The sequence below is a fragment of the Canis aureus genome, chromosome 1 (assembly GCF_053574225.1).
Source record: "Canis aureus isolate CA01 chromosome 1, VMU_Caureus_v.1.0, whole genome shotgun sequence".
NCBI lineage: Eukaryota > Metazoa > Chordata > Mammalia > Carnivora > Canidae > Canis > Canis aureus.
Window position 1 is genome coordinate 36,182,789 of NC_135611.1, and position 25,057 is coordinate 36,207,845.

Consider the following 25,057-nt stretch of genomic DNA (forward strand, 5'->3'; position numbering starts at 1 on the left):
TAGATTGATACCTAGATTAGAAAAGCAGACATGAGTCTCTTAGAGTAAGAGCAAAGCATTTCTAAAGCACAATTAGGAAATTACATTATTTGTACTGTGAAATATTTATCCAACATTATTTTATGTCTCAGAACATCAGTATTTCAAATATGATGGGTTACTCTGCAGCCTTTGAGTTCATGGAAAGGTAAGTTTGTTGTTTCCTTCTTTTTTTAACCCCTATAATCTAATGCTCACCACAGCTTGGAAATGCTACAAAAGCCATGAAAGGTATACCACTCAATGAAGGTAGCTTTGCTAGACAAAGAAGGAAGACGAAATAAGCAAAAATCTCCTTAAGTACTAGGAATGGTCTATTGAAGCTGTTTTTCTGGAGTGGGTGAATGTTGTATGCAAAGATCACATTCTTGTGGTTGTGGTCGTGTTGAAGGGACAAGAACCCAGGAAGAGGAAAGATTCTGAACAAAGGAATATTTAAGTTAACTAGCAGGGAGAAAAATCCCCACATAGGAGTCAGTAAATTCAAGAGAAGTGGTGGGAGTCATCATTTCAATGCTGAGAGATGAACTGCACAAAACAACAGAGGCACTTCTGTGGGGAACACTCCCAAGCTGGCAGCCGCTCAGACAAGTCCACCCTCCAGGACTTGGCAACATATGGCTCTATGGCTTTCCAAGCTTCTGGGATAATGGCTCCCTGCCTACCACCTCTCAGGAAAATGGCCTGTGGGCCCCAAAGCCCATCTATCCTGTGATGCACCTGAGCTGAGTGAGCATGAGTACCCCTGAAAAGAACTCTGCAAGTTCATTGATTTTTTTTTCCATACAGATATCTTTTTTTCTCTACAAAATCTTCATAAAGAAGTAGAATTTCCATCACCTGTTGTCATCAAATAAATCTAGATATTTTCTCCTGGTTTTATTCATTGTTTGAACAGAATATGGTTGAGACTTCTGGTTACCCACCTTCCCCTATCTATTCTCCAATTCATCCAAAGTAATTGAAGCACAATGTTTGACAGGGACACAGAGCTGCCTGGAGTAAAGACCACATTGTACAGCTTTTCTCTTACCAGCAAGCAGCAATGTGTGTAAAAGCCAGTGACATAGGTAGAAGTGCTACTGGAAAACTTCCAAGAAGACATCCTTAAAGGACTGTGTGACATCCCCTTTGTCTGCTCCTGTGAACATGGATAAGATGAGTGGTCATACTGGATCACAGGAGAGAGGCCACATACTGGGGTTGGAAGAAAAGAAAGCTAAAAAGAGCTTTTTCCTGAGGTCTTATCTTAGTAAAGCAAAACCACCATCCCAACTCAGGACTACCGAACTTTAAATGCCCATGAAGACTGAAATAGACTGTTACCTAGGAACTCCACTAGTCCTACCTGATAGTAGCACAAATCAGTATAAATATCATATTAGTATAAGAAATACAAGAAAGAAGTCCCTGACCATTGCTCTATACTGACATTTTAGCTCTTTCTTTTCATCATGTGTCCTCTCTGTCTTGCCCTGAAATACTGAAATAGAGTTTAAGAGAATTGTCAAATTTCCAACCTGTCTACCTGAATATTAATATAGAAAAAACATGGTCAGATGCTTGATTTTTTTTGGTTCTAAGTGAAATTATAACCAATGATACCAACATTAAGATGCCAGGAAAAGCAGATAGCAGCCTCTACATAATTTTTTTTTTTCTTTTTAAGTTTCTTTAGGACACTAAAGGAGCAACAGAGTTTCTGAAACTGAAGGCTCTGGTCTCATTTATGTGTTCCTCCTTTCTGGATCCCTCCATACTCTGCCTCCCCAAGGACTCTCAGTTATATGAGATTAAAACTGAGGAGGGAAATGGGTGGCTCAGTTGGTTGAGAATCTGATTCTTGGTTATGGCTCAAGTCATGATCTCATAGGTCATGAGATCCAGCCCCACACTGGGCTCCACACTTAACTTGGAGTCTGCTTGGAATTCTTTCCCTCCTCTTCTCCTTCCCCCTCTGACCCCTTCACTCCTTACCCCCTATGCAAGTATGCACTCTTTCTCTCTCTCAAATAAATCAATAAATCTTTAAAAAAGAAAAAAGTTCTCTCTCTCAAATAAATCAATAAATCTTTAAAAAAGAAAAAAGTTCAGGAGAGAGGCTAGATATACCAGATGGGAGTCATCAACCTAAAGGTGACAATGAAAGCAAAGGAATGAATAAAATTACATAAGAGTAAGGAGATGAGTAAGAAGAGAGTCCCTGATGGATTTCTGCAGAAAGCTCATATTTAAGTAATCCATAGAGAAAGAGACCTTCCTCATGAAGACTATGAGGGAGTAGTCAGAGATGCTGAAGAAAAAGCAAAACATTATCAATGTCTTCTATTGATCAACTGGTAAACAGCATCAACTTTCTGTGATCTGGAATATAAGACATGAATTGATATATGGTCACTTGGATCTAGAAACTAGGAGGCCACAGTGATGACCAACACAAGAGCAGTTTCAGGTGGCAGGAATGGGGCTTGGGGAGAGGTTCAGGCAAGAGTTGGGGCAGGCCAAGATTCTGCGCATCAACACATCCAAGACTATTTCCAGCACATAAACTATTGGGCTGCTTTTTGTTTGCATTCGCTGGCAAAGTCAGTGAAAAAGTCATTTGTTTGATAGATTGGACCTTTCGAATCCTGTGAAACAAATTAATATTTGTGTGCAAACCTAGTCTCTGTTAAGAGAAAGAGAAAACTGGCAAACAGCCTTTCTTGGAGGGTAAAATCTCCTTTATGGCACCACAGTCCTGCCAAAGTGCCTCTCACTGGCATCTGGAAAGGTAATGGAAGCCACCACTAGCTTGAATATTCACATTAGCCTTGAAAGGCTTTAGAGATCTAAGCAAGTGCTGCATTGCATCTAGAATTAAGCACTATTACCATATGGACAGAGCCTGAGAAGTTGGAAAGAAGAAATCCAGGCAAAAGGCCTGAGAAACTGACCTGCCTTTTGGGGGATAGAATTAGGGTGGAAATTTGGAGCTTGGAAGACTTTCTGTTATTTTTCCCCCACTGTTTCTATTTTCTACAATTATTTCTTTTTTGTAAAATCTCAGTATTTTGTAAAGTTCTTTAATCATGCAAAGACAGTTTCTTCTTTTATCTCTGTTTCTCAGTGCTTTGTATTATCGTGTGCTAAATATATTTCACCATTTTATTTACTTGAGGCTGAAGCACTGACACCATTATGTGACTTCTCCACATCCAACTCCGAGCTGCACATTTCAAAGATAAATCACTGTAATTATTTATCCTCTTAAAAAGGAGCAGGAGGTTTAAAAGCCAAACTAATATGCACCTTTAGCCCATTTGAATGAGTCTTTGAAAAAAACCAATTGCTTGGAACATTTAACTTTGACTCTGTTTCCAGATACTCTAATAGTATGAGATAATTGTGGTTTGTGGCATGAGTTGGGAAATTTTACTTATTTTTCCAACCATAGCTACATATTTATTAGGATTCTCATTGAGTCCTACAGTGTCCGTCCACAGGGTTGGTTAGCTCAACAACAACCTTACAAAGAACCTGAAAACTAGAGGTTTAGAATTCAGAGTGAACACTTTCAAAGCGGGTGCTCGAGAAGTTTCTATTTGGTTGCTTCTGGTTTATTTTTAGAAGGCAATTCTTGTCTCACTAGCGCTTTTCCTAGATAACTTAAAATGCAATCATTATCACAAATTTGAGTCTCCTTCCCTTCATGATGGCAGAAAATGAAGTTTGCTAAAATTTATTTCCTATTCCACTCTAAGATGGAAAGAATTTTCTGAAAAATTCTAACCTTAAGTGGATGAACAAAAAATTGCCCACATTATAACTTAACCTGACTTTGGAAATATAATATGCATAAAGGCAATCACTATTTTTATTCAGGAAATGTACTATCAGGGCCTTCATGTCAAATACAACCTCTTACACCAACATAGTTAAAAGTCCTACTCCTTTTTTTATCTATTTGCTGGATAGAATTCAATTTGCTGTACAAATTTCTTGGTTCATTGTTGGAATTTCTCCCAGGTTCTTGGGAAAAACCTTGGCTGGTCAGAAGTGGTTCATAGTTTTCTTCTCTCTACTCCTGCCTTTTTTATTTTAAACACTTTCAAAATGCAGTCTCTTAATCACATGCTATACAAGGAAATCTTGATGGGAAATACCAGTTTAAAATTTCTCACATAAGCAAATTTTTTTTACATAATGGAAGCTAATCATAAGCAGAAGCCAAGAATATCACTTGCAGAATTCCAATTTGTTGAAGGCCAGTTTTCCAAAAGCTGATTTATAGAATATTCTGATCTATCACATTTATGGGAATTTTGTAAATTAAAAAAAATTCAATTTCTCAAAATTTCAGCATGTTCTGTGAGAATCCATCATACTTTTTTTCTTAGAATACAGGATCATTTTAGGTAAATTCTGATTCCTTTTAGATGGTTTTAAATTTGAAATAAAGAGAGATTCCTGGGTGGCTCTGCAGTTTAGTGCCTGCCTTCAGCCCAGGGCGTGATCCTGGAGTCCTGGAATCGAGACCCACATCAGACCCCTGCATGGAGCCTGCTTCTCCCTCTGCCTGTGTCTCTGCCTCTCTCTTTTTCTCTATCTCTCTCTGTCTCTGTCTCTCGTGAATAAATAAATAAAATCTTCTTTAAAAGTTTGAAATAAAAATTTAAAGCTGATGAAGATGTGAAAATATTTCTGTTAAAGTTAAATATGTCAGAAATATCTATAAATCCGCTAAGGTGGTTGTTGAGTAAATTTGCTTGATGCTAATTTAGTGTGTGGTGACTAGATTAAGACATGTCTACCCTGTATAGTGCAGTATGTACATTGCATACATCTAGGACATTATTCACATAGACTATCCTGTGAATGGGTCCACTCTGAGTTGTATACCACAGTGATCCTAAACCTAAGATAGATCATAAGACATCAGGCTCCGGCCAAGTAGCTTGTTGGCAGCTCCATTAACCAGACCAGCAGTTCCAGTCTAATTCGGAGGGACACACATATCCTAGAAGTTCAAACTAAGAGGATAAAACAAGGCCAGAAGCATAGCTTTTATATGTTAGAATTACCTGGAGGAAATTTTAAAAATTCTTATATCCAGGTTGCGCTGCAGACCAGTTAGTTCTTGGTGGGATCCAGGCATGAACTTTTTTATTTTTAAGACTTTATTTATTTATTTATTTATTTATTTATTTATTTATTTATTTATTTGAGAGATAGAGAGCACGTATGCACCCATGGTACACATGTGAGCAGGGGTGCGGGGAGGGAGAAGAGGGAGAGGAAGAATCTCAAGGGGACTCTCAGGAAGTGAAGCCCTTCGCATGGCGGTACCTCATGACACTGAGATCATGACCTGAGCAAATCAGGAGCTGGACCTTTAACTGACTGAGCCACCTAGGAGCCCCGGGAATGAATAAAGAATTTCCTGAGTGATTGCATTATGCAAGTGTTATATAATAAATAATTTGATTGGCATTTGTCCCTGGTTCTTGAGGAGGAGGGAAACTCCAAATTCTTGGAATTCCCCAGTGTTAGGAGTGTCTTTGTTTTTGGTAGTGGGCCCTAGGACCATACCTGAGTTTATGCTAAGTAGATGACTCAGACTGAGGGCTGGTCCTGCCTGAAAGACCAACCATTAGATTAGAAAACTCCGTCTTGAGCCATAATGATATTAGCACAAACTTTCTTTTTTGTTTTTGTTTTTGTTTGTTTCTCAATCTCCATCATTTTATTTTTTAAATGGCTGTCATGCTCTTCTACCTATTATTTTTTAACAGCAGTATTATTGAGATATAATTCATATATCATCCAACTTGCTTGTTCATAAACTACAATTTAGGGTATCCCTGGGTGGCTCAGCGGTTTAGCGCCTGCCTTTGGCCCAGGGCATGATCCTGGAGTCCCGGGATCGAGTCCCACGTGGGGCTCCCGGCATGGAGCCTGCTTCTCCCTCCTCCTGTGTCTCTGCCTCTCTCTCTCTCTCTCTCTCTCATAAATAAATAAATAAATAAATGTTTAAAAAAATAAAAATAAACTACAGTTCAGTGGTTTTTAGTATGTTCACAAAGTTGTGCAACCATCATCACTAATTCCAGAACATTTTCATAACTCCAAAAAGAAATCCTATATTCATTTGCAGTCACTTTCTATTCCCTCACCCCCACATCTGCCCTAACCTTAGACTTGAATTGAAAAAATCAACTTAAAAAATTTTTTTTTAATGTTAAGTAGACTCTACACCCAGTGTGGGGCTTGAACTCATGATCCTGAGATCAAGAGTCCTACATTCTACCTCCTAAGCCAGCCAGCCAGCCCCAAATCAACTCTTTGAGTCTGGAGTCTGCTGTCTTTTGGACTTTACACTATTGCTTCTCTAGCTTGCCAGCTGCAGATCTTGAGATTTGTCAACTTCCATACTAAAGTGAGCCATTTCCTTCTAAACTTCCTCCCTCCTGCTACTTCCCCTCTTCCTCTTCTGCTCTCATTCTCTCTCCATAATTGGTTCTGTTTCTCTGGAGAACCCTAATAACAGCCACTTTAGACCAATCTGTATTTCAGACATTGAAAGTTCTGTCATTATTATCCTTAACTGATGAATCAATCTCTCTCATAAAAGAGGAAGCTGTTATCTTTTTTAAAAACACATTTTTATTTAAATTCAATTAATATATAGTGTATTATTAGTTTCAGAGATAGAGCTCAATGATTCATCAGTCTTTTTTTTTTTTGTATATTTTTTTGTTGGAGTTTGATTTGCCAACATAGAGTATGACACCCAGTGCTCATCCCGTCAAGTGCCCCCTCAGTGCCCGTCACCCAGTCACCCCAGCCCCCTGCCCACCTCCCCTTCCACTACCCCTTGTTTGTTTCCCAGAGTTAGGAGTCTCTCATGTTCCGTCACCCTCTCTGATATTTCCCACTCATTTTCTCTCCTTTCCCTTTTATTCCCTTTCACTATTCTTTATATTCCCCAAATGAGTGAGACCATATAATGTTTGTCCTTCTCCAATTGACTTATTTCACTCAGCGTAACACCCTCCAGTTCCATCCACATTGAAGCAAATGGTGGGTATTTGTTCTTTCTAATGGCTAATACTCCATTGTATACATATACCACAACTTCTTTATCCATTCATCTGTCGATGGACACCAAGGCTCCTTCCACAGTTTGGCTATTGTGGACATTGCTGCTATAAACATTGGGTAAACATTGGGGTGCAGGTGTTCTGCCATTTCACTGCATCTGTATCTTTGGGGCAAATCCCCAGCAGTGCAATTGCTGGGTCGTAGGGTAGCTCTATTATTAACCCTTTGAGGAACTTCCACACAGTTTTCCAGAGTGGCTGCACCAGTTCACATTCCCACCAACAGTGCAGGAGGGTTTTCCTTTCTCCACTGCTGCTAGGAACATTGGGGTGCAAGTGCTCTTTCGGATCACTACATTTGTGTCTTTGGAGTGGATACCTAGTAGTGCAAAAGCACAAACTTTCAACTTCCAAGGAGGGAAGAAAGGCTAGAGATTGAGTTCAGTCATGTAACCAATGATTCAATCATTTATGCTTACATAATGAAACTTCAATGAAAACTCTGGACACCGCGGCTTGGTGAACACATTGATGTGCTAGGAGGATGATGGGTCCTGATCCCATGGGGAGAAGACATGGAAACTCTGTATGTGGGACCTCCCAGGTCTTACTCTATGTGACTCTTCATTAAAGATTTGTATCCTTTGCAATAAAACTGACAGTCATATGTATAGTACTTTCCTGAGTTCTGTAAGTCATTCTAGAAAATTATCAAACCTGAAAGGGGGTACAACCTCCAAAATTTGCAACTAGTTGAGCAGAAGTGCAGATGACCTGGGGACTCTGAACGTGCAGCTGGTCTGAAGTGAGGGCAGTCTTATTGGGGACTTCCCTGTGGAGTCTGATGCTAACTGTAAGTGATTAATATCAGAATTGAATAAGTAGTATTATAGCAATAAAGTTGAGAACCACTCTCCTAAGAAAAGATGCTTTAGAGCATTGAGAGAGTGCCAAAATCAAAATGTCCATCCATGTCAAGGCAGGGACACTATCAGGGTCCAATTAGCATGGGATAGTGTGAAAGGAGGTTGAGGACAGGCAGGACTGAGATAGAGGTGCTTGGCCCAAAGTTCCATATAGGAATGAGAGTAGAAGTTATGAACCAGGACACAGTTCAGTCATGAAAAGTACCTATATGTTGTGGGATACTATTGCTCAGTGCTCAAACAAATAAGCTCCATTGTCCCCAGAGACAGACACATGGTCCCCCAGAGGCTTTGACACAGCCACAAATTCTTGATGGTGGAGCACCACCACCAGCAAAAGTTGTTGGAAGGAAGCTCTCTATTTAACCAGGACCGGTTTTATGAGTAAGGTGGAATTGAAACAGCTAGTGCTGGAGTTATAGTTGCTATGGCTGGATGGATCTGGAGTCAGTAAGTACAAGATTTTAATAATTTATATTCTTCCTATAAGTGGTTTCTTAAAAAAATATGCTGAACATACAATAATTTAAATATATCTTGTGTCTTGCATTTCTTGATATTGAAGGCTGAATGAGAAGCTCTTGTCAAGGTTGAGATGTCACTGAGCAAGGTCAGTTGACTGGCTGGCTTCCAAGAGGTGGCATTTATCCTGAAGAATTTGCCACAGTCCAGAGTCTTCCTCAGCTTTCCAGGTACATCATTTTCCTCTTGCTGCCACTCTAAAGTTGATTCTACTTGGACAAGCTGACTCACACTGAAGTAGACCTTAGCAGTCCAAAGCATATAACCCAAATAACCCAAATGTGTGTGAATTCATAATCTATCAATATGAATGGGCTTTCTCTGTACACAAGATTAGTGGGAAAAAATTTATAAAAATGTTATATTGTGAGCATGCAGTTAAAACAAGACAAATCCATTAGACTGTAACTTAAATTGTCTAGTGCTCTGAAGTCCTGTGAGATGTACAGCATCCATCTCTATCATGGCGTGGGCACACCCACTCTGGGACTAGCCTTCAGCCTCACTGCATGGTATTGGTTAGGCCCTGCAACACTTGCCTCTGTGACTGTCCTTTTTCTTTGCTTTCTTTATTGATCGATGTTCTCTGCTGATTGATTCATCTTTCTTTAGGTGTGTTATTAACTGTAATCAGGCTACTGCCAAATCTTGCAGGCCCGAGAGCGCTTTTGTCTTTTTGTCAAGGTGACTTTACATAACTCTCTGCTGCTCCATCATATAGTGATGTTGTTTGATTCCTTTCAGAGTACAATTTTTCAAATTTTCTCCTGATTTAAAAACTGGAAAATGCATAAAAATATAAACATCATTCATAGTTTCACCACATATAATATAATTATATTCTCTTTACTATAAAATTTGTTTCTGGGTTGCTTTGAGTATTGTTTTATTTGTTTATTTAACCTACTGAGAGATAATTTACATATAAAATCCACCTATTTTAAGTGTACAATTCAATGATTGTTAATATATGGAGCTGTATAGCTATCATCACATTCCAATTTTAGAACATTTCCATCAGTTCAAATCGATCCCTTGTGCCCATTTGCAGACAATTTCCATTCTGACCTCCAGTTCTAATACCCACTAATCTATTTTCTGAATCTATAGATTTGCCTATCTGGACATTTCATAGAAATAGAATCATATGATCTTTTTGTTACTTAGCATAATGGTTTTGAGGCTCATCGATGTTGCAGCATGTATTTGCAATTTGTTCCTTTTTATTGCATAATAGGCTTCCATTGTGTGGATATACCACATTTTATTTATCCCTTCACTGCTTGATGGAAGTTTGAATGGTTTCCACTTTTTGTTTATTATGGATGGTGGTACTGTGAATATTTATGTGCAAGTCTTTGCAGGACATATGTTTTCATTTCTCTTGGGTAGATACCTAGAAGTGAAATTGCTGTACGACATGGGAAATTTATGTTTAACATTTTAAGAGTCTGTCAAATTCTCTAAAGTGATCATGCCATTTTGAATTCCCACCAGCAAAATATAGTTTCCAGTTTGCTCACATCATTGCTAACACTTGGTATTGTTTGACTTTTTTAATATAGCCACTTTTAATAGGTATTAATTTGCATTTTCCTAATAACTAATGATGTTAGATATCTTTTCATGTGCTTTTTTAGCTACTGGTATATCTTCTTTGGTGAAATGTTCATCAAGCCTTTTCTCTCTCTCTTTAAAGATTTTATTCATTTATTTGACAAACAGAGACACAGAGACAGAGAACACAAGCAGGGAGAGTGGCAGACAGAGGGAGAGAGAGAAGCAAGCTCCCCACAACGCAGGGAGCCTAATGCAGGACTCTATCCCAGGACCTTGGGATCATGACCCAAGCTGAAGCCAGATGCTTAATCAACTAAGCCACCCAGGCACCACTTTTATCTCTTTTTAAAATCCAGTTGTCTTATTATTGATTTGAAAGAGTTCTTTATATATTCTAGCTACTACTCCTTTATCAGATATATGATTGACAAACAGTCTCTACCACTTATCCTTTCATTTTTTGAATGGCATCTTTTGAAGTACAAAAGGTTTTAATTTTGATGCAGTCTAATTTAGCATCCTTTTACAACTTGCTCTGTGATCTATTTTGAATTATTTTTGTGTATACAATGTGAGGTGAAGCTCTAAATTCATCTTTCTGCATGTGTATATCGAATTACTCTAAGACTATTTGTGGAAAAGATAATTCACATTGAATTTTCTTGACTCTTTTCCAAAAATCACTTGACCATAAATATTTCTAGACTCTAAATTCTGTTCCATCAATTGATATGTTTTTTATATTAATAACACACTGTCTTGATTACTGTAGTTCCATACTGAGTTTTGAAATTGGGAAATTTGTTCTTGGCAATTCTACTCTGTTTTTTGAGTTATAGTCACCACTTACTATGGTTTTTCTTTCACCTCTCCTGCTGTCAGTCCCCACACCTGGTTGCTCTCAGGGTGTCTAATACTAGAATAGTCTCCCCCACCTCCTTCTTTTTTTTCTTCTTGTTCTTCTCACCACTCATGTTAATTATATGCTTTGGTCTGGAAACCAAAGAACACTGTCATATATTGATACCATGCTTTCTCTTTCTCCCAACATGCATGGGTCACCAACACAGAGAAATCATAGACCCTGGTATTGTTTCAGAATGAAAAACACTCTCTCACTCACTCCTATATTGACATTTGAAGTTCATAATAAAGGAGGCAACTGTCCTACTGTATTTACTGGTTTTACCTTACCCAGAGAACTGAGTTCATATCTGGACACACAATATGAGTTTTTCAAGTAAATACAGTTTGGTTTCCCTCTGAGACATCAACTTTTTCCTCATCTAAGGCCATGCACTTCCAGTAAAGTTGTCTTTATTTCTTACTTCTGACTGAGTAGTATATTACACTCTTTTGGTGATAGTGGTTGCCTCAGAAGAAAGCATGCAACACATTCAGAGCTGCTAAGATACCAGGAGACTTTTCTGGATTGCTGAAAGATTCCCACTCTGCCCTACTAGACTTCAGATTACAAAAATGTAAGGCTGTACTTTTTAACCTTTTTGCTATTCTGAGGGAAAAGACTCCCTAGATTTCTTTCTTGGAGAAATGGGGCCTTGAAATGTGAGAGACAGTGAATTCTGATTCTGGTGATCTTCTGCGAGCTCCTGTTTCAAACCATGCCTTTAATGAAACTAACTCTGGAGCTTTTTTTTTTTTTTAAGATTTTATTTATTCATGAGAGACACACAGAGGGAGGCAGAGACATAGGCAGAGGGAGAAGCAGGCTCCCTGCGAGGAGCCTGATGCAGGACTCAGTCCCAGGACCTGAGCCAAAGGCAGACACCCAACCACTGAGTCACCCAGATGCCCCTAATCTGGAATTTTTTTAAATTACATGAGCCAATAAAGTCTTTTTGACTAAGCTAACTGGGTTTTTTGTTTTGTTTTGTTTTTGTTTCTGTTTTTGCTACATGCGACCAAACTTTTTATTGATTCAGTTTAAGGGAGACACTAATAATTTAGAACAAACCCAGAGAAGAATTGCTGGCGGCAAGGGGGGTGCAGGGAGTGGGTGGGGAGTGTGACCAGAACGGTGTCAAGGGGGAAGAAATGAAAGAGTATGACTTGAAGAAAGAAGGTCTGGTGTGTACATGTTGCAGGAGAAGAAGGGTGTTAAAAGTATGGGGAGTAAACTAAAGAAAGGGAAGTATCTTCAAATATTTAATTAGAATTATGGATAGGAAAGTCCTGAGAAACATATTTCAACTCAAAGTGTTAAAATTTTAACAGCTGAATGTGTGTAAGTGGAATGAATTGCACTGATAATATTTGCTATATCTAGAAGGGTTTTAAATTATTTATCAGAGATATTGGAGAGTGAATTCAAGTGACCCAATGGATGGTTTTTTTTTTTTTTTTTTTGGAACTTTAGTCATTTGAGTAAAGTTCTTCTTCACAATTTTTGCCCTATTGGAAAGGTACAACTTGTACCATTCATTGTTCAATATTTTCTTTGCATCAGTTTTTTTTCTTGTCCAGACAAGTTTATTTTAGAATGAAAATTGAAATCAGTACAATAAATGAAAAAGAGTCAGAGGCCAAAAGGAAATATAATAAAAACAAAATGATGTTATTAAATCCTAACTAGAGTTTGCACAGCCAAAGCTCTGTATCTGTGATCTCTTTGTTAAATGGAAGATTAATAGTTGAAGATAAAACCAAACTGATCATTTATATTTCTCTAGTCAGAAAGATTAAACAAAAATTGAATAGGATAATTTTTTCTCACTAAGCAATCTAGTGTTTTTAATGGCATGCCTGTGCCACCTAAAGTCATCAATCTAGTCATACATTTGGAAAGCCTACAGCCTGGGTGTAATTCACACCAGTGCTTCTCAGTCTTTTCACAACTCATCACACACAAAGAACAATATTATGTGGCACACTGGGGTAAGCTTAGTCAGCTGCTCACCACCTGAGATGACTAGCTCAGGGGAGCTGGCGGTGGTCCATGGGGCCTGCCACCCCCATTCTTGGAGTGGAGGAGATGAATATATTGACACACAAATAACTCTTGAAGTTAGCATTCTACTAAGAGTTTTTGCCAAGAATCTATAATTCTATACTATTTATTCTTCAAGTTTCTGGAATCCAAAAATTCAGCTTGAAGTAGTTAGTTACTTTTTCTATGTATGTCTGAGAGCTCAGAGGCTGGGTAAAGACCATCTCTACACCTTCTGGAAAATTCTCTTGTGGGATATTTGGCATCTCCTTTCGTGCATATGACAGAGGAGCAGCACTGACCAGCAAAGGAAACCACAGGCAACTTCTCTTCTTGGATTTATACTACCCTTTTCTCCAACTGATACACTGGAAAGTCTGACTCAGGAAAAATGTGGTGTGTGTGTGTGTTTGTGTGTGTGTGTGTGTGTGTTTAAAGAAACCTCCACAATCCTTCTAGTCTTAGGTGTACAAATGCACTTCAGTTCTGACAACAGTTCATTCTAAACATATAGACAATCAGGTAAGAGGAAATTGTTGTCTTTAAGAGAATAGCTTTTGGCTGGGGCTATCTTATTTGGAAGAATTTCAAATGTTGCTAGCGCTCCCTGTGGCTCTATGACTGGAGAACATCTGATACCAGTTTACAGATTCCATGATTCATTAAAGGATTTTGGTCTGTTCCCTACTCTTTTAGAACTTCCTCACAGACTTTAGGATTTTTCTAAATGGACAGATTATTTCTCCGAGTTTATTTCTGTCTGTTTTTCCTGCATTGTCTTTTTTTCTAATTGTGGTGATTTACTGTCACTGGTGTTTTCATTTGAGTTCTTTGAGTCCGGGTGGGAGGTCATTTTTGGCTTCAGACTGGAATGTCCCAGAATAACTGCTGTTTAATAGGCTACTTGTGTGTTGCAATTTTAAGTAACTCTCATGGTTGAGGCTGAGATCTATCTATAGACACCAAATAGAGTGGGAATATTTATATTTGGGATTTCTGTTCTAAGACTCCAATCACTTCAAAGTACATTTAGCCCAAATCTCTACTGAGACCTGGAGGAAACAAAGCAGTAAGTGGACATTGAAGAATGTGCTATAGACTGTGTCACCTAAAATTCCTATGTTGAAACTGGTTTGGGGTAGTCTTGCCGTAAGCATCTTTGCCTCAAATGTTTTTGCTACATAACTAATTGGTTGTCAGGCAACTTTGCCATAAAAGACAAAATCATGCAAAATAAGAGAGGGACTTTCATTAAAAAGGATATAATGAAACATGAAAAATGAATGACAAAATTTTAAAGACTGTATTGCAAAATGCAAAACATTGGAATATATCCGAAATATATAGCACAGATTCATGGCAATACTGCCCAAATAACTGATTTTATTTTGTGAATTGTACCTAATTACTTGTCTTCAATCTTTAATTTAACCCCCCCCCAAAAAAACAAATCTTTCATTCATAGCATTATACTTTTATTCTTGTTGATTCATCTGTGTTCAGCCTCATACTTTCTCTTTTCTCACAAATTTCTTCCTTCGTTAAGAGAAGTATCAGTCTCTAAATACTAGCATGCATATTTGTAGATGTGCTTTGTATTGACCTATGAAAGCCTTTCACACTGTTGTTTGTTTTTGACATATTGTTACATGCCCATTCATAGATGTTCCAAAATCCCATGGGAAATGGGGGTTAAAACTCTGTGCTACTGTGTAGACCATTATGAAGGCCAAGATTTATATAATATATATAATACAATATAAAAATGGATCTCTGCATTAACGGAGAATTGATAATATCAATAAGTTATTATTTTTTATCATTTACAGCACAATTGCCTTATAGCCAATTAGTTATGCAGTGAAAATGCTTATATTGAAGATGTTTACAGCAAGGATACTTACAGCAGAAATACCTGACAAAGTTTCAGCTTCAATCCCAGATGTGATGATATTTGGAAGTGGAGTTTTGGGGAGGCAAGTAGGTCATGAATGGGATTAATACCCTTATAGAAAAGGCCCCAGAGAGCTCCCTTTCCCCTTCTGCCATGTGAAAACACAGCAAGAAGACAACTGTCTGTGAACCAGATAGTGAATCTGCCGACACCTCGATCTTGGCCTTTTCGGACTCTGAAACTACAAGAAGTAAGTGCATGTTGTTTAAGCCACTCAGGCTATAGTATTTTTATTATAGCAGCCCAAACAGATTTAGACTAAATGATATAGTAAGAGGCAGGATTTCAATTCTAAGTGCTTTTCAATTATCCTGGGATCTTGCTAAAATACAGATTCGGAATCAGGAGGTCTGTAGTGGGGACTGAGAAGTTGCCTCTTTGACAAAGTCCCAGATGCTGGTGCTGCTGCTGGTGTAAGCACTGTATTTTGAGAGCCATGGTCTAAGTATTTCCCAAATTTGCCTGAAGATAAGACTCACCAGAGGTGGCTGTTAGATATATAAAATACTAAATCTTTACCCTAAGAATATTGATTCATCGACACCTGGGTGGTTCAGCTGTTAAGCATCTGCCTTCTGCTCAGGTCATGATCCCAGGGTCCTGGGATGAAACCCCACATCTTGCTCCTTGCTCAGCAGGGAGTCTGCTTCTCCCTCTGCCTCTGCCCCTCCCCCTCCACTCATGCTCTGTCTCTCACTTTCTGTCAAATAAATAAATAAAATCTTAAAAAAAAAAAGAATATTGGGACACCTGGGTGGCTCAGTGGTTGAGCACCTGCCTTCGGCCCAGGGGGTGATCCTGGAGCCCTGGGATCGAGTCCCAAATTGGGTTCCCTGCATGGAGCCTGCTTCTCTCTCTGCCTATGTCTCTGCCTCTGTGTGTGTGTGTGTCCTCTATGAATAAATAAATAAAATCTTAAAAAAACAAAGGATATTGATACAGAAGGGCACCCAGGTGGCTCAGTCAGTTAAGTGTTCAACTCTTTTTTTAAAAAATAAATATTTAAAAGATATATATAGAGAGAAATAGAAAAAAATTGATTCAGGGGTCTGCATTGGGATCTTTAGCCTCCCCTTTCAAGAGCCACTTCATGCTGTAGTTCCAAACTACCTCTTCACCTGATCTACTAGGACTCCTCTACTGTTCCATTTATTCATTTTCCTCCCACCCTTTCAATCTGTCTCTTTCTCTTCCCTCCCTCCTTTCTTTCCACATATATTTGTTGAGCATTTCCTTGGGATATAGATCTTAAAAATAGAGATAGACTCTACCTTTACAGACAATAGACAAGTAAACATAAATAAATAGGTGAATTACAGCTTGTGATACAAGCTAAAAGGAAATAAATATGATGATATGATGTAAAGGGGTAAAGCCAAAGTAGGAAACCATTTAAGCCAAGGTTGTGAAAGATGTTCTCTAAGGAAGACAGTTAATTTGAAATACATATCCAACCCTCCAATCTAAGCCATACTACTTGCTGAACGTCTGCCTGTGTTTTAGGGATGCATTGCGTGTGTTCATGCTGTTTATTTCACCATGGATATCTTCTCACGAGTCCCATCAGCCAGTTAAAAACCAACCTAAATGCCACCCCCTACATCCAGGTTCCCCAGCCATATGTGAGATCTCACCCTTCTGAGCCCCCAAAGCACCTGCTACACCTGACTTTGTCTTGATCTTTCTACCTTAAATTGTAGTTGTTTTGTAATAATAGTGGCTGCATTTCCTGAAAGCACACTATTAATTTACATACGTTATCTAAATTATTCAACAACAGTGGCAGGTGATCCTATTATCTCCATGTCATAATAAAGAAACTGAAACTCAGGAGAATCTAAATGACCTGCCCAAAGTCACACAACAAATGAATGACAGAGCTGAGATTCAAATATGCCCTCCCAGTTGATCTGTCTTATTTCCTGTAGCAAATCTTAAGCAACATGGGAGAAGTGATTACTTTGTCTTTATATTCTTAAACAAACAAACAAAAAAATCAAGTTGCGGAAGAGCTCTAACATTTGCGGAACACTAGGAGGAAAAAAAAAGAGAATAGAATTCCCCTCCCAAATTATATTAGTTAGGATGCTGTAACAAAGTACCAGATACTGAATGGCTCGACCAACAGAAATTTATTGTCTCACAGCTAGACAGTCTGAGATGGAGGCTAGAAGTCTGAGATGAAGGGGTCAATGGGACTATAATCTCTCTGAAGGTGCCTGGGGAGTATTTGATCTGGGTCTTTCTCCTACCTGACATAGTTCCTTGGCTTATGGAAGCATAACTCCAACTAATCTGAACAGTGTTTTCCCTGTGTGTGAATCTCTGTTCCCCAATTTCCCCTTTTTGTAAGAATGCCAGTCATATTGGATTAGTGGCCCATCCTACTGACCTTGATTAAACTTAACTGATTGCACATGCAAACAATCCCTGTTTCAAATACGGGCACATCTTGAGATAGTGGGGCTTAAGATTTCAATGCATGAACTTTTAAGGGACTCAGTTCAACCTACAATGCAGTTCTACCACATAGCATCTATCACAATGGTGACCCCTAAGCCAGACAATCTGGCATAGTTGTTCTAGTTGTCTTCTCCTAAAACCAACGTTATAGAGGGGTCACATGATCAACTTAGACAAATTTTATTATGTTAACATGGAACCTGGATTTAGCTTTGGTCTTCAAATGATTCCATCAATCTGACATCAATATTAGTTAACTTTTAGCATAAGCAAATGAAGTCATCTACTTAGTACCAAAACTTGGTCTACTTGAAGCTACTCTAACTTGTGATTCCTTCTGCCTCTCATGAAAGGGGTGAGTCAATTTCTGTGGATAAGGTTACAATACCTAGAGGTTACATTTGATGGTACTTAAAATATTTAAATTTTATTTCAAAATTGGTTTAGTTTAGTGGGTTTCACTAAGTTTCAGCAGTAAAAGAAATGAAATATTAATATCAGGAAATTTTCCCACCAAGAAAGAAGTAGGGCTGGTAATTTAGGAATCCCTAAATGGGAAATGGCCTATACAGAGTATATCATAATGCAAAATAAGTTAGAATGTTGCAAAGTCAAAAATGTAAAGTCCAACCAAGCACAAAGCATGGACATGTAAATGTGAAGAATATTGAAGAAGCCAATTTTGCTTAAGAGACTGCAGGATTCCTGAGGACAGGGACTCTCTCATCTGATTCAGCTTTGCTCCCCGAAAGTGCCTAGCCCAGGGCATTACACAGAATCACTTTTTAAAAAAGATTTTATTTATTTATTCATGAGAGACACACAGAGAGAGGCAGAGACATAGGCAGAGGGAAAACAGGCTCCCCGTGGGAAGCCTGATGTGGGACTTGAACCCAGGACCCTGGGATCACGACCTGAGCTGACGGCATACCACTGAGCCACCCAGGTGTTCCTATAATAGAATCACTTTTTTTTTTATTTTATTTTTATTTTTTTATTTTTTTATTTTTTTTTTTATAGAATCACTTTTAATACATTAAGTTGAATGAAGTGTTTTTTGGTTTTTCTAAAATCTTTTCCTTCTTAATAGAGATAGGAAGCATTCACAGTTACACTGAAGAAGTTAAATAAAGATGGTTGTTTTACTATATTCCAGGAACCATTTTAAGTACAAGCAAGAAATGAGGTAGACTCTATTATCTCCATCCTAAAGATAAGGGAACAGAGAGATGAAATAGCTCACACAACTACGAAATGGTAGCCATGGAATTCACACATAGACTATTTACATTGAAAGCCTACCTTCTGAAGCACCACTGGTGAGCAGCCAGAGAAAGAAAGCTTTTTATTTTTTTCTTTCCATAAAGAATTCTTTAACTGAGATGTTTACTATCAGCTAATCAGTGTGTTACTCCCGTTGAATTTCACAAATTCAGTGTAGTCACTAAGCATTCCATCTTTGATGGTTCTCTAGACCTAAGTTTAAGTCCTGGCTTTGGCATAGCGTGTCTTTGTAATCCTGTGTTACAAACTTTTCCAGGACTCCATTTCATCATCTTTAAAATAGGCTGATGAGGGCAGCCCAGGTGGCTCAGCAGTTTAGGGTGCCACCTTCAGTCCAGGGCCTGATCCTGGAGACCTGGGATTGAGTCCCTTGTCAGGCTCCCTGCATGGAGCCTGCTTCTCCCTCTGCCTGTGTCTCTGCCTCTCTCTCTCTTTCTTTCTCTCTGTGGTTCTCATGAATAAATAAATAAAATATTTTTAAAAATAGAGTTGTGATTACATGTTTAAGGTGTTGGACATAGTGCTTGATACATGATAAAAACTCAATAAATAATATCTAAAATGTTTACCTATTTACAAGCAGTATTTTCATTGTATGGATATTTGATTATTCACTGTTGAAACATATTTGGATTGTTTCTAGCTTTTAACTATTACAAGTAAAACTACTATGAATATTCTTCTGCAAGTCCTTAATTTCCCTTGGGTAAATTTCCTAGCATGGAACAGGAGCATATTCAATTTTTAAGCAACTGCCAAAGGAATTTAAGAAACTTTCCAAAGGAGTTGTACCACTTGATATTCCCACTAGCCATGTATGAGAATTCCAGTTCCTCTACATTCAGTGCTTGGTATGGTCAGTTTTATTTATGTATTTGTAGAATTTATTTTACTATGGTAAAAAAAATTTACTATCTTCACCATTTTTAAGTGTACAGTTCAGTAGTGTTAAGTATATTTGCATTGTTGTGAAATTGTGTGCATAGTATTGTGAAACATCCTCAGAATCTTTTCATTTTGCAGAACTGAAATGCTATACTCATTAAACAACCACTCCACCCTACCCCTCAGGTCACCCCTGCCAACCAGCATTCTACTTTCTATCTCTATGTTCCTGACTACTTTAGATACTCATATAAGTGAAATCATGTAGTATTTGTCCTTTGGTGACTGGATAATTTCACTTAGCATGATGTCCTCAAGATTCACCCACATTGTAGCATGTGATAAGATTTCTTTCCTTTTCTTTTTTTAAGATTTTATTTATTTATTTGAGACAGAGACAGAGCATGAGTGCACAAGTGAGGGAGTGGAAAGGGGAGGAACAGAGAGGAGAGGGAGAAGCAGACTCTCCATTGAGCAGGGAGCCCAATGCAGGGTTCCATCTCAGTACCCCGAGATCATGACCTGAGCCGAAGGCAGACTCTTAACCAACTGAACCACCCAGGTGCCCCAATTTCTTTTTAAGGTGGTATAGTATTCCTTTGTATGTATAGACCACATTTTGTTTATCCAGCCATCTGCCGATGGACATTTGTGTTTCTTCCCCTTCTGGCTATTGTGAATAGCACCGCTGTGAAGATGGATGTACAAACATCTCTTAGATGGTGCTTCTTTCATTTCTTTATGGTATATATTTAGAAGTGGGATTGCTAATCATATGGTAGTTCTACTTAAATTAAAATAATATGAATAATTAAATTAGTAGTTAATTTAAGGTATTAATTAATGAGTAATTAAAATGGTATGAGGACCTGCCATACTATATTCCAAGGTGGTTGCAACATTTAAAAATCCCACCAACAATGCTCTAACTTCACACCTCTGTCAACACTTGTTTGACTTTCTTTCTTTCTTTTCTTTCTTTCTTTCTTTCTTTCTTTCTTTCTTTCTTTCTTTCTTTCGTAGTCATCCTAATGAGTATGTGATGATATCTCATTGCGGTTTTAATTTGCATTTCTCTAATGATTAGTGATATTGAGCATGTTTGTTTGCCATATGTTGAACCCTCTAGGAATAAATTCTACTTGGTCATGGTGTACAATCCTTTCAATGTTCTGTTGAATTCCGTTTGCTAGTATTTTGTTGAGGATTTTTCAACAGAATTCATTGGGAATATTGGTTTGGAGTTTCCTTGTAGTGTCTTTATCTAGCTTTGGTATCAACCTAATACTCATAGAACGAATTTGGAAGTGTTCCCTCTTCAGTGTTTTGCAAGAGTTTGAGAAGGATTGGAGTTAATTCTTCTTTAAATGTTTGGTAGAATTTTCCAGTGACACCATCTGGTCTTGGGCTCTTCTTTGTTAGGTTGTGTATATATTTTAGTCTTTGTCCTTAGAAACTATAGAAACTATATATGATTTGGAAATGAGACTACCAAACAATGGCTAAAGAGGCATAATCAATTCTATGGCTTCTTTTTTGTCTGGTCACCTAGACATGTGTTACCTGCTATAATGATCATTGCCTGTCACTTGGAATTATTTTTATCTGTGCATTCACTTGAATCTACTTTCCATCCCACATCAGTTCAAGATGCCCTTTCATCTGCTGGTACACCAAGTCTCTGAGGCCTGGCCGTAATACTGATATTCTGTGCCATGCTGTGTTTTGACTGACATTGCCCATTTGGTATACCGCACTTTCCTCTGATTGCCACATCTTATTTGCTGCTAGAGAAAATATTGTTGCTGGATTTTTTTCCTTCCACCTATATCATGACAGAGTCCTGACCCACTTTCTCAAATAACTGCACACAATTTAGAGATCTTTTGAGAACCAGACTACTAGCTATTTGAGACTCATGTCTTAAAAAATGATGAATACTTGTAATTCAGGTCTTTGAAAAATGGCTTCTATATTTTCTTACAATCTAATCTTTAGTCTTTTCCTGATGCTCTAGCTCAGACATCTATGAGCCAGAGGAATCTGTTGGGAGGTTTTTGTTTACTGATATAATCTTCTTAGGAGTTATGGTCTGTTCAGACTTTCTTTCTTTAAGTGATTCAGTCTCCGTAGGTTGTCTGCTTCTAGGAGTTGTTCCATTTCTTTTAAGTTATTCTGTTTGTTGGCATATAATTGGTTGTAGTAGTCTCTTATAATCCTTTTTATTTCTGTAGCACTGCTAGAAATGCCCCCTCTTTCATTTCTGATTTTAGTTCAGTTTTTTCTCTTTTTTTCTTAGTTAATTTAATCTAAGGATTTCTCAATTTTGTTGACCTTTTCAAAAAGCAACTCATAGCTTTGCTGATTTTTTTCTATTCTCAATTTCATTAATCTCTGCTTTGATCTTTGTTATATCATTAAGATAATAAATTTTATGCCGTGTGTTTCTTTTATTACAATTAAAAAATAGTTTTTTTAATTAAAAAAAGAAAGATGAGTGCCTGACTGGTTCAGTCAGTAGAGCATACAACAGTTGATCTCAGGGTCATCAGTTCAAGTCCCATATGGAGCTTACTGAAAGAAAGAAAGAAAGAAAGAAAGAAAGAAAGAAAGAAAGAAAGAAAGAAAGAAAGAAAGAAGAAAACAGATCAGTTTGCTTGGGGGAAGGAACAGGAGGGAGAGAATATAAAGGGTCATGAGGAAACTTTTGAGGCTAATGGCTTTACTTGATTGTGGTGATGGTTTCACAGATTTAAATATATGTCAAAACTCATCAAATTGTACACTTTACATATGTGCTGTTTATTGTATGTCATTATACCTCAATAAAGCTGCCAAATTGTAGATTTTCTAAAAACCAGTCAAATATTTAAATTTCTAGATATATATTACTACAGGTGATTTTTCCCCAAGTGTAGTCTATTCAAAATTTCTTAACTAAAAAGTTATTACAAATATATTTGTCTCCTTTATGTTACATGTTCATAGCTCTCCAGTTTTGATCTTGATCTGCTGTTACAATTCTGAGTCCATTTCTCTCAGCTTTCTTCAGAACAGGCAGTACCTCCAAGGATTGAAGTTCAACTGAGATACACTTTCAACCATTTTTCAATTAAGCTTTCATCATGTCTTCAGATAGATATTCATCCCATCAAAAAAGATTGTATCGATGAGATGATATTGTTCACTTAATTTTTTAAAGCATACAGCATTTATGACATTATTGCAGACATTTCATATGTTTAACTTTGAAGTTTATTTTTCAAGAGCTTTATCAACAACAAAACCAGCAATGATGTTACACTATCACAGATGGCTTTAGGATGTAATAGTGCTGTAGAATTTATATAGTTTAAACCACAGATGTGACTACTTTTACACTATTGCCTTTAAAAAAATCTAAAACTCCTCTTTGTTAAAACAAATTGAACCTAAAACACTAATATGTGCTATATAATAAATGGAACTTTTTTTTTAAAGTAGGCTCTACATCCAGCATGGAACCCAATGCGGGGAGGGGGGGCAGGGGGAGGTGGCCCCCGAACTCGTGACCTTGAGATCAAGACCTGAGCTGAGATCAAGAGCCAGATGCTCAACTAACTGAGCCACCCGTGCACCCCAAGATGAAACATATTTTAAAGCAGCCAAACCTAGGAGAAATTGGCATTTTTTTCTTTGATTCTTAATAATTACCAATGTCATCACACCAGGTTCAATGCAATTGCAAGATTCTTCTCTGCTTTTGTCTTCAAAACTAGAAATTCACCCTGTTCATCCAATTAATTCCACTATATACTTTACTACCTTGGGTACATATAGCAACTTCAACTCCCCATGGTGGGTTCATCTGCAATTTAAATCTTACTAGTTCCAATCACCTCTGTTGAAGGCTATAGCTTCTATGTGATTTATTAAGCATTTTGATCAAAAGATGTTTATTGAGCATTGAACAGGGCTCTAGACCAGAGATGCAGTAGCAGATTCCATAGTCACTCTCAGGGAATTTATAATCTAATTGGAGGACAGATATTGAACAAGCAATTATAAGACTGATGAGTGTTATAATAAAGGAAGTACAAGATGTTCACTATGAGAACATTTCTTTTTCCTCTGGGCTTCAGGAGAAAAAAAACAACAGGTTAAAAAGTGACTGTTTTTCCTCCAACTCCCTGCTCCTGGCCATCCAAAGGAAAGATTTCATGTAGAAAGTATCTGTATCAAGAACTCGAAACAAGTCTCCATAACTATTTTTTTTTTTCTTCCTTTTTTAGGAATGGAGAAGCAACCTTCTTAGCAACTGGCATATTTCCAGCTTAGCTGCTGACTGGGTAAGACCAGACATTTATAACAATTCTCTTGGTTTTCTCTTGGCGACTCCAGTTGTTCCCATTTTATTAGCTATCCCTGCCTGGGAGATACTTAGAAACAACCCTCAAAAAGAGGCTGCATTCCTATGTTTTAAAACAATGGTGAAGGCAGTTGTTTGACGGTATCTACAGATCGGTTTCATGAGAGCCTTGAAGAGATTTTTGTTTCCCCCTTCGGTCTTAGATTTCTTGAAATACCTGGGAGCTCTCAGAGAAAAAGCCTTTGCTGATTTTAAGGCTACATTTACAAGTCAATAGTATTTTTGCTATGAAAACCATTTGGTGGATCTCCATACACAGTTAAGAGTTACTTACTCTTATCGGAGAGTAAGTAAATGAACAACTTGGGTCTTCTGCAGGATCAGTGGGTTCAGCCTCAACCCCAGTGTCAGCAGTGGCCAAAACAACAGAAAAAGAGGGTCATGTCTGGTTAAGAATACAAAAGAGAGATAAGATGCTTTTCAAAAGGCTAACCTAGGATTATTTTTCAAACCGAGACTAAGCCAAATAGAAGATAAATGACATGTTTACGTGCAGAATCCTATAGAATTTATGCCAGGCCAAGAATGCAAGCCCGTTCAAGTGAGTTACCTTTTCTCCACGTGTGTCATCCTAGCTCACAGAGGAAGGGAGGTGAGCTCTGGCGCTTGCCACACTAGCCTTGCTCCTTCCCTCAGCTTTCTAACAGCCCTGGTACTTAGGAGGAGGGGTGTGGATGTGTGAGACTAGTTCAGCATTTCTAGTGAGTGTCTAATTCTTTTGGCTGGCAAGGGTGAAATACTGTCCTGGTGATAGACCTGGGATAATCAGGCGGGACATCGGTGTGAATGTTAACACCCTGTGGTAGAAAGAGTCCCGAACTTTGGGAAAGTCATGCAACCTCTCTGGGTTTTTCTCATTTTAAAATGGGCTCGGATAGAAAGCTGTGCCGCTGAGTCGTGTGGGCTACTTGTTAAAAGTGAGTATTTCTGACCCACCTGATTAGCAATCAGACTCGGGGGTAAGAGGTAGGAGCGGGGTGAGGGCTG

The 25,057-nt window shown here is 38.0% G+C and overlaps 1 long non-coding RNA gene across 5 annotated transcripts in view; it reads left to right on the top strand.

Moving 5' to 3' along the window:
- The window catches only part of LOC144312804 (uncharacterized), a 40,632-nt gene that overhangs the window by 11,064 nt on the left and 4,511 nt on the right, over positions 1–25,057 (top strand). For 2 of the 5 annotated variants that reach the window (XR_013378439.1, XR_013378437.1), the window contains 3 exons: positions 132–187; positions 8,613–8,739; positions 23,934–23,990. This is a non-coding gene — a long non-coding RNA (uncharacterized LOC144312804). Of the gene's footprint in view, positions 1–131; positions 188–8,311; positions 8,498–8,612; positions 8,740–23,933; positions 23,991–25,057 lie in introns of all 5 variants that reach the window. The other 3 variants (XR_013378434.1, XR_013378423.1, XR_013378441.1) reach the window with 2 other exon arrangements.